General features: G+C 33.8%; 2 long non-coding RNA genes across 4 annotated transcripts; both read right to left on the reverse strand.

Annotated features, from left to right (window-relative positions):
• Window positions 420-3,366, reverse strand: LOC110263423. 3 transcript variants are annotated; one of them, XR_002349064.1, is made up of 3 exons: window positions 2,556-3,366; window positions 2,271-2,342; window positions 420-596 (listed from the first exon to the last, which is right to left on the reverse strand). It is a non-coding gene; the product is annotated as an uncharacterized LOC110263423 (long non-coding RNA). The 3 variants fall into 3 exon arrangements; XR_002349066.1 differs by having other exon boundaries at window positions 420-601; XR_002349071.1 differs by lacking the exon at window positions 420-596 and adding an exon at window positions 1,163-1,290.
• LOC110263159 lies at window positions 3,569-9,649 on the reverse strand. Its single transcript, XR_002348320.1, has 2 exons — window positions 9,587-9,649; window positions 3,569-3,653 (listed from the first exon to the last, which is right to left on the reverse strand). It is a non-coding gene; the product is annotated as an uncharacterized LOC110263159 (long non-coding RNA).

Here is a 10,272-nt window from a genome sequence, read left to right on the forward strand (position 1 = left end):
TAATGATGTGTTTCATGAACGCACCAAACACATTGAGATTGATTGTCATTTTGTTCGACAACGAATCCTTATTGATGCTGTTCGTCTCATTGCTGTTGGGACACTGGATCAGACTGCTGATATCTTCACGAAAGCTCATCACCCGACTCGCTTTCGAATTTTGTTATCCAAACTCAAGTTGGTATCCTTAGCTCCCACTTGAGTTTGAGGGGGGGATGTTAGAGAATCATTAGAATCAATTTAGATCAATTAGCATCGTCTATATTTATATAGCATATCTGTACATTAATTGTAGGATTCTATGTCTTTATTACTTTGATTCATTTAGCACCTATAAATACCCCTTGTATATTGTACCTCATACACAACTCAATAATATACTTTTCATATTATTCTCTCAGTCTCTTGTTTCTATCAGGAACAAAATAACACCAGAAAAAACCAAAATGAGCGAAGCCAGAAAGCAAATCCTAAAAGCTAACCTTTAAAAAATAAACAGAACGGGTGAAACTTAAACTTACCTACAGAAAGTGATCCACACTAAAACCCTTCGCCGTAAAACAAATAACCCTCAAGTTGCTGTCCTCCTCCATACTCTACACTTCATAATTTTAAAACCTGTATATTTGTCCGGTGATTGAAAAATTTTTCAACATAAATTCTCATTTTCTTGAGTAGCAATAGGCATTTAATAAAAGAGAATGCATTAAAATCAAAAGAAAGCCAAAACACAGGATGTTCTTTGTTACTTTTATTTGAACAACTTGAATATCAAATTGAATCCATTTAGAGTAACCAAATTCTTCAGCTACTGAAAACAACTGTTTCATCGTTGCAAAAAAATATATATGAGCAAAGGTTAGCACCATATGTTTAGATCATGTCTTGAAATGACATAAAAGGATAACTTTCATCATTGCATCTACCTTTCAAGTTTTAGCAGTAATTTAATTTACAAAAGTTATATATAAAAGAGCAAAGGTTAGCACCATATGTTTAGATCATGTCTTGAAATGACATAAAAAGATAACTTTCATCATTGCATCTACCTTTCAAGTTTTAGTAGTAATTTAATTTACAAAAGTTGCATGTAATAAAATGAGGACATGATTTCAAATCATAAATTATGCAAGATACCTTTTTTGTTAATTATAAAGTACAAGCAAGGAATATCCTTATGCAATCTCAGGAACCATGTTTGTCCTCTATCAAGCATTTCTTTTTCATTAGATTCTGCAAAAGCATTTGGATAACAGAGCCATAAAAAACAAATTTCCTTTCCAACTTCTTCTGCATAATTGTTTCAATAAAAATAGATAAGACATCTATTTGTAAAGTAAATATGCATTAAAAATATAAAGTAAATAATTTCTTCCGTAATATTTCATGTTTTTGAGAGGAAGTAATATCATTGCTAAATTATTCCAATACAAAAGGCCCAACGCACATACCCGATAATATCAGTATCAATTTTGCTTTTTGTTCTTTTCTTCCACGCGTGTATCTAATATATATCACTTGCACAAATATTTAGCCGAATTCCAATCAGATAGTAACTGATTGTCAAATTTAATTGAACAAATCATGAATATTTTTGTACCAATACAAATGGGAGTTCCATAATATTCAATCACCAACCAATTTTTTATTTTCATTCAAGAAAAAAGAAACGAAGACCACATTGCATAAGACTAACTATTGAACCAAATTAGAGACGATAAAAAGAATTCAGAGGCAAATAAGAAAAATCCTGATCTCAGGCTTTGAAACTATAAAAATTCATCCAACTCCCCCTATTGTTCCTTTTTGCTAGAGAGACCAAAAAACAAAGTAATAAAATAAATTTCATCTCAGATTAAAAAAAGTGAGAGACTATAAATTTAATGGCCAAAAAATATTAAACCAGTTAGAATCAAAATTTACAGAAGATAGTGTATAAATTACTTAAATTCTTTGATTTTGGACATCAAGAAGGGTTATTAAATAATTACTACTAACATACATGCAAGAAATAGCCTGGGGAATCTTCTAAGCAAAGAAATCAAATAAATTTTATATCAAAAAATACTTTAAACACCTAAGAAAAATAGAAAAAAAAGAATTGAAAATTAAATTCAAACAGAATGAAAAAATTAAATAAAAAAAGATTAGCAAAGAAACATATGAATTAATAAGACTAGTAAGTTCAAATTACACTAACCAATATAACTTATCCCCTTACAAAGATACTTATGAATGACGAAATCAAAACAAGTAGCAAATGAACAAACCTTCAATTTCTCATGAGCTTCATTCATAAAATTTTCCAGCATTCCTTTATTTAGTGAGTATTATTTATATAACTGAAAATATGATCAAGTAATAACCATGTGTTTAGATTGAATGCTAATTTATAGAAAGTAGTAACAAAAGAGTAAGAATAATAACACTTGTTTATATTAAAAAATGTTGCTGCATTGTTTCTTTTATATGATTGAATTCATTTGCTTAGCTTAAGATTTTAGAATAGTAAAAATAAATCAATAAAGCAATTAAAAAGTAGCAGAAATACTTACATCAAATGCCTTGGACTCAAATTGTGTTTTATTTGCATGTTCTCACAGATTCACCAAAGAGTATTGCCTACTCATCATATCTGTTGAAATCAGATGTTGTTCACATAGTGTAAGACCTTGAATATGCCACATCTGAGTATTTGCAACCTATAAAAATTGTACAATGATAAAAATGAAATTTTCATGTATCAATGTTCAAAGAATTGAAAAAGAAGCTCACACATTGTTGGATCAATAAAAGTAATTAACTTGACACAAAAGCAATCTCTTCAACAAAGAAAACGTCCATGCAGACAGAAAACACAGAACAAAGAATAAAAAGATCATCTTTTTCCCATAAATTGAGAAGTTATTTTATCTTTTAATTGAAAATCTTAAAAGTTCTTTCCCTCCATCAATAAGTAGGGCACAACTATAACCCATTAACCACAATTATAAGGAAGCTAAGGTAACATAACTATATGATGCTAGATCTACAGTCTATAGTTCAACAAACCAATAAAGCAAGCAAACAACATAACCATATGCAACGTTCTCAGCAACAAAAACAACAATTAAATTAAAACAAAAAGATAAAATGAAGCAAATCAGCTTAAACAAATCAAAATAAGATTTTAGGTGAAGAAATAACAGTGCACTATATTCCATCAGCATAAGAAGTAAGAAAAAGTTCTAGATGTACTTTTCTAGTGGCTTGCCTCTGCAAGGAGCTCCTGCTTTGATCTGACCTAAATCCAAACACACACACACATGAAACAAACTAAAAGAAGGGAAACAAATGTTTTGAAATAAAATTTCTAACACACAGGATATCTTTACCTACAAAATCCTGCAAGGCAAAAGAATTTTCACCAGAGCACGATGCTTCCAAAGGTACCACACTCGTAGCGTAACCTAAAACACCAGCATTGAAGAAGCATATGATTTCACCACTCCCCAAAACAGCTTCATTTTGCAGAGCCTCACACATTCCACTGCAGTCGCAAAGACACAAACAATAACTACCAATGAGAAATCACATTCCAAAACCAACACATTCATTACATTCTAATTCTAAAACTGTTAGTAATTTGTAGTTCATGCCAACCCATCATTCACCTCCAAATAAAAAAAAGGAATCTCAATCAACTGCACGGTGATTATGCTCATCAGAGGCTGGATCAGATCCAGAAGCTCCTTGCACGATGCCTCCATTTGGAAACCTGAAACAAAATTAAAAAAAAAACCCCTAAGAGGAAGTAGGCCAGAGAGAAAGAGAACACACCGGCCAGAGGTCACACTCACCGCCTCAGAGGGAGAACTCCCTTCCCGTCGAGCCCTCCTCGACCCCGTTATAGTCCATCTTGCCTCTTTGACTCCTCATCGCCCTCTTTTTCTGATCATTTCGCCGCTGCTGCATTTGAGAGGGATAGTCACAGCCTCAGGAGGAGAAGTCTCGACCTGTCCTCTGCCTCATTATAGCCCATCTCGGCTATGAGTCTTCATCGCCCTCTTCCTCTGCTCATTCTGCCGCTGCTGTGTTTGGGATGGATAGAGAGAACTTTGAGACATTAGGGTTTCGAAGAGAGAGAGAGAGAGAGAGAGAGAGAGAGAGAGAGAGAATATATGATTATATTTTTATTAGGATGGACATAAAATATACTATTTTAATATTTTAAACATAATATTTTTATCTATACCTTATTTGTCAAATGTTACGATAAGTAAGTCTAGGTGGATGACCATTTTCCCACAATGGCTCAAGTATTGAAGAAGAATATTATTTAATGTAATTTGACAATCTTCCATCACATACGCTTATAAATAGAGGCTTTTGCCTTAGAGAAAGACACACAACAACAACTGAATATTATTCTCTCTCCCTTTATACACATAGCAATAATAAAAGCAAATTCTATTATCTCTCTCTTTACTTTTCATACTCCTTTCTATCTTTATATATATATTTATGTAATTCTCTCTCTCTTTACTTTTTATACTCCTTTCTATCTTTGTATATATATATACATTATAACATATAATATTATTATATATCTATAAATTATTATTGAGCTAATTATTTTAATACTAGAGTCTTCTATTTATACATCTAGAGAATGGCAAGGATATGTAATGAAGATGTATGCCTTGCGGATAGTGCAAGCTCGCACACTATTCTCAAAAGTGATATATATTTTACCCATCTTGTGCCAAAAGAGGAATATGTTAATACTATTATTGGCTCAGACAACGTGATAGAAGGCTCCGGAAGAGCTATAATTTTGTTTCCTGGAGGAACAAAATTTATAATAAATAATGCACTGTTGTCTACCAAGTCTCGAAGAAACTTGTTGAGCTTTAAAGATATTCGCCGAAATGGATATCATATTGAGACTATGAATGAGGAAAATCATGAGTACTTATGTATCACAACTCATGTTTAAAATAAGAAAGTTATATTAGAAAAATTACCCTCACTTTCATCTGGGTTGTATTATACCAAGATTAGTGCAATTGAATCACATGCCACTGTAAACCAGAAGTTTACTAGACCAAATGAATTCATAACTTGGCACGACCGATTGGGTCATCCGGGAACAACCATGATGAAAAGAATTATTGAAAACTCTCAACAATTCGTCTTGATAATGCTGGTGAATTTACTTCCCAAGCTTTTGATGCTTATTGTATGGCTAATGGAATAAGTGTTGAACATCCAGTAGCTTATGTTCACACATAAAATGGGTTAGCAGAATCACTTATTAAACGCCTCCAATTAATTGCTAGACCCTTGCTTATTTTACATGCTATTTCACACACAAAATGGGTTAGCGGAATCACTTATTAAACGCCTCCAATTAATTGCTAGACCCTTGCTTATGAGAACAAATCTCCCAACCTCGGTTTGGGGGCATGCTATTTTACATGCCGCAGCACTTATTCGTTTGAGGCCAACGAGTTACCATCAGTTCTCTCCTATGCAATTAGCTTTTGGCCAGCAGCCAAATGTCTCCCATTTAAGAATATTTGGGTGTGTGATATATGTTCCCATTGCACCACCTAATCGCACCAAAATGGGACCCCAAAGAAAATTGGGGATATATGTTGGATATGATTCTCCCTCTATAGTGAGGTATCTTGAGATACAAACTGGTGATGTGTTTAAAGCCCGGTTTGCGGATTGTCATTTTGATGAATCAAAATTTCCAACATTAGGGGGAGAGAATAAGCTTCCTGAAAAGGAACTTAATTGGAATGCATCATCGTTGATGCATTTAGATCCTCGATCAGGGCAATGTGAACTGGAAATTCAAAAGATTATACATTTGCAAAGAATAGCAAATGAATTGCCTGATGCATTTTCCGATATAAAGAGGATAACTAAATCTTATATACCAGCGGAAAATGTCCCAATTCGAATTGATGTCCCAGTAGGACAAGTAGCCACTGAAGCAAATTCACGCCAGAAGCGTGGCAGGCCTGTCGGTTCCAAAGACAAAAATTCTCGAAAGAGAAAAGAGGTAAATAATATTCCTATTGAAAAAGACATAGTAGAGACACCTGCAGTTGTCCAAAATTCTGATATAATGCCAGAAGACGTTCAGGTACCTGAAAATTGTAAAAATGATGAGATCTCGATAAATTATGTCTTTACAGGAGCGAAATGGAACCGAAATAGGACAATTGTCAATGAAATATTTGCATATAATGTGGCATTAGATATCATGCATGAAAGTAAGGATCTTGAGCCAAGATCAGTCGAAGAATGTCGACAAAGGAATGATTGGCCAAAATGGAAAGAAGCCATGAAGGCTGAATTAGACTCACTAGCAAAACGTGAAGTCTTTGGAGATGTAGTCCGTACACCTGAAGATGTAAAACCTGTTGGATATAAGTGGGTATTTGTGAGAAAACGAAATGAGAAAAATGAAGTTGTGCGCTACAAAGCCCGACTTGTGGCACAAGATTTTTCACAAAGGCCCGGTATAGATTATGAAGAAACGTATTCCCCCGTAGTGGATGCGATAACATTACGTTGTTTGGTCAGTTTATCTGCATATCATAAACTGCATATGCATTTAATGGATGTGGTAACAGCCTATTTGTACGGCTCATTAGATCGGGATATCTATATGAAAGTCCCTGAAGGACAAAAGATATCTAAACCATCCAATGAATATTCGCAAGGGTTGTACTCAGTTGATCTTTATATGGTCTAAAGCAATCTGGACGAATGTGGTATAATCGTCTTACTGAGTATCTGGCCAAAAACGGATTCAAGAATGATGATATCTGCCCATGTGTTTTCATAAAGAAAACTACATCTGGGTTCATTATAATTGCTGTGTACGTTGATGATTTAAATATCATTGGGACTCCTGAAGAGATTCCAACAATTATAAAAACTCTAAAAGAAGAGTTTGAGATGAAAGATCTTGGAAAGACTAAATTTTGTCTCGGCCTGCAGATCGAGCATATAAAAGGTGGGATCTTTATTCATCAAACAACATACACAGAAAAGATCTTGAAAAGATTTTATACTGATAAGTCACATCCATTAAGTACCCCAATGATCGTAAGATCTTTGGATGTGAAAAAGGATCCATTCCGTCCTAAAGAAGAAAATGAAGATATCCTTGGTCCTGAAGTACCATATCTTAGTGCCATTGGAGCACTAATGTATCTTGCTAATAATACGCGACCTGACATATCATTCGCGGTGAATTTACTAGCAAGGTATAGTTCCTCTCCAACCAGAAGACATTGGAGTGGAATCAAACAAATTTTTTAATATCTTCATGGAACGGTTGATATGGGATTGTTTTATCCTTATGGATCCAAGTCACAACTAGTTGGCTATGCAGATGCCGGATACCTGTCTGATCCACATAAAGGGAGATCTCAAAAAGGATACCTATTCACATATGGTGGTACAGCTATATCATGGAGGTCCACGAAACAGACGATAGCAGCAACCTCCTCTAATCATGCTGAAATACTGGCGATTCATGAAGCTAGTCGCGAGTGTTTTTGGCTGAGGAGTCTGATTCAATATATTCTGTCATCATGTGGACTAATTGATCATAAGATAGCTCCAACTGTCCTGTTTGAAGATAATACAGCATGCATTACTCAACTTAAGGGTGGATACATCAAAGGTGATAGAACAAAGCATATTTCTCCCAAATTCTTCTTCACTCATGACCTTCAAAATCAAGGGACAATTGATGTCCAATAGATCCGTTCAAGTGACAATCTGGCAGATTTATTCATAAAGTCACTCCCAAAATCCTCCTTTGAAAGATTGGTACATGAGATTGGGATGCGCCAATTTCGAGACATCAACTGATGTCGACAAGAGGGGGAGACTGTACTCTTTTCCCTTGGTTAGGTTTTTTTTCCCATTGGGTTTTTCTTGACAAGGTTTTTAACGAGGCAGTCCCCATCACTAAAGGATATTGTACTCTTTTTCCTTCACTAAGGTTTTTTCCCACTGGGTTTTTCTTTAGTAAGGTTTTAACGAGGCAATAATCCTAAATGGTCATCCAAGGGGGAGTGTTACGATAAGGAAGCCTAGGTGGATGACCATTTCCCCACAATGGCTCAAGTATTGAAGAAGAATATTATTTAATGTAATTGAAACCAAGCCTTATTCTTTATTTTTTCTTCCAAAAAACTCAATTACTCTCTTATATATTTTCATATACCAACAGATCACAGTATACATAAAAATTTACATATGCCATAAGATAATGTTTATTTTTTATTTTTCTTTTTTTTATCCCTAAAGAGAGAACACTAAACAAATGGCATCTAGTAAATGCACAAACATGCTAAGGATTAGTCAATGAATGTGGCAAAAGAAGATTCGAACTTGTTAAATGGCATTTAGTAATAATAATAACGAATGAAATAATAAAAAAGTAACTAATATAAAAAGAGAATATGAAAAGGCAAAGAAGAGATATTTGGTGGTTACAGATTCAATAGAAAGAAAGTGCATTGGATTGATTTTTATAGAATTTTCTACTTTTTAGTACAGAAGTTTTTTAAATATAAATGCATAAAATTAATCATTTAAGAGTTAAAAAAATAAAAGTTAAGAGTTCCAGTGCGAACCAAATGGTGGAAAAAAAAAGGCAGAACAACAACGCTAATTATTTATTTAGTTAAATACCCAAAAAGAAATCGGGAATCAATAATTCAAAGATTAATCTAATTTAGCATCATCAATCAAATCAACAAAAGCAAACACTAAAGCAGACCAACAAAAGCAAATCGTCATCCATCACGCCAATCACTCATAACTCGTCAGAAAAGAGGGAAACAAAATATGGATTCATAAAATAGGTACCCAAGAAAATAAAGACCAAAGGATCAGAGAAACAACAAAGAATAAAATAAAAGAACCCAGCAGCTGAAATTACACCAGATGGATTTTTAAAGAATTTTACACTCTTTTTACCATAATAATTTTTTAAAATTGAATGCATAAAAAGATATCATTCAATGATTAGAAATATAAGAGATAAATAGCTCCAATCTGAAGCAAATGAGGAAGCCAACAGTTGAAATTGAACCATATCGAACATCATGCTCAGAAATAAAAGAACAAACAACAATAACAGATTCCAAAATAAACTTAAATTAAATGAACCCAAAACCCTCACATACCTACTTCCATGATATATTCATGGATTGGCAAGACAAAACTTTTTCTTTCTGCAAAACTCAAACAATATTGATCTTCTATGCCAATCAAGTTACCAATCATTGTATTCGAATATGAGACAAATAGCTAGATTCAGATGAAAAACAAGTAAGGCCTTAAAAGTTAGAATAGTAGGGGAAGAAACAAAAGAAACTAACCCCTTTATTACCGGAAAAAATGGCTTTTTACATCAACTAAGACATAATATAAGCAGGCAGAAGATAAGACCCAATTTTAAAAATTCTCATGTGGATAATAGTTGTAAGGGATACATAAATAAATTTCCAACACACAAGATATCCTTACTTATAAAATCATACAAGAAATCTAAATGGAGTACCCGTGATTATGTTCATCGGGGGTTCCACTGCGTACAAACACTGGCGCAGCTTTGCATAGATTGGGAGGATCCGAAAATGAGAAAACCTACATTTACCGGATAGGCATGAGTGGATAATTTTAAAACCATTAACAACTCAAATTGACTTAAAAATTGGAGCCATACGATCCCCACAATCCATGGGAACAGGATAAGGTAGTGGCGCCAGATAAAAACATAGTAGTATTATTACCTCTTTGTAGAAGACACCTTTGACTTTGGAGGCACCTCAGCATATGCATTAAGGATCCTGAAAACCAGCCAATTTTAGGTGAATAACACAATTGCATGAAAATAATACAAATTGGAGAAAAATTTTGTTGTAAAACTAAAGCATAAGTCACAATATCGATTATAATAATTAAAAAAATTGCAAACTATCTATGTGTAACTCGGCATTTCCATGTTTCATTACCTGTTAAAAAGATTTGCAACCTCTTCACATTCACGTGCATTATAGAACCAGATGCCATTCACTTCTTGGGCAGTATTTCTATACAATAGATAAGGAACCTGAACTTCATACTCGAAATCCCCCAAAAGATTTTACACCAAATTTTCTGCTTATGCAGATAGACCAGGGTTAAATATAGGGATATTTGGAAGTTCTCAACCACCATGTACAGTAGCAGTAAAGTATATACCTC

The sequence above is a fragment of the Arachis ipaensis genome, chromosome B01, assembly GCF_000816755.2.
Source record: "Arachis ipaensis cultivar K30076 chromosome B01, Araip1.1, whole genome shotgun sequence".
NCBI classification, from domain to species: domain Eukaryota; kingdom Viridiplantae; phylum Streptophyta; class Magnoliopsida; order Fabales; family Fabaceae; genus Arachis; species Arachis ipaensis.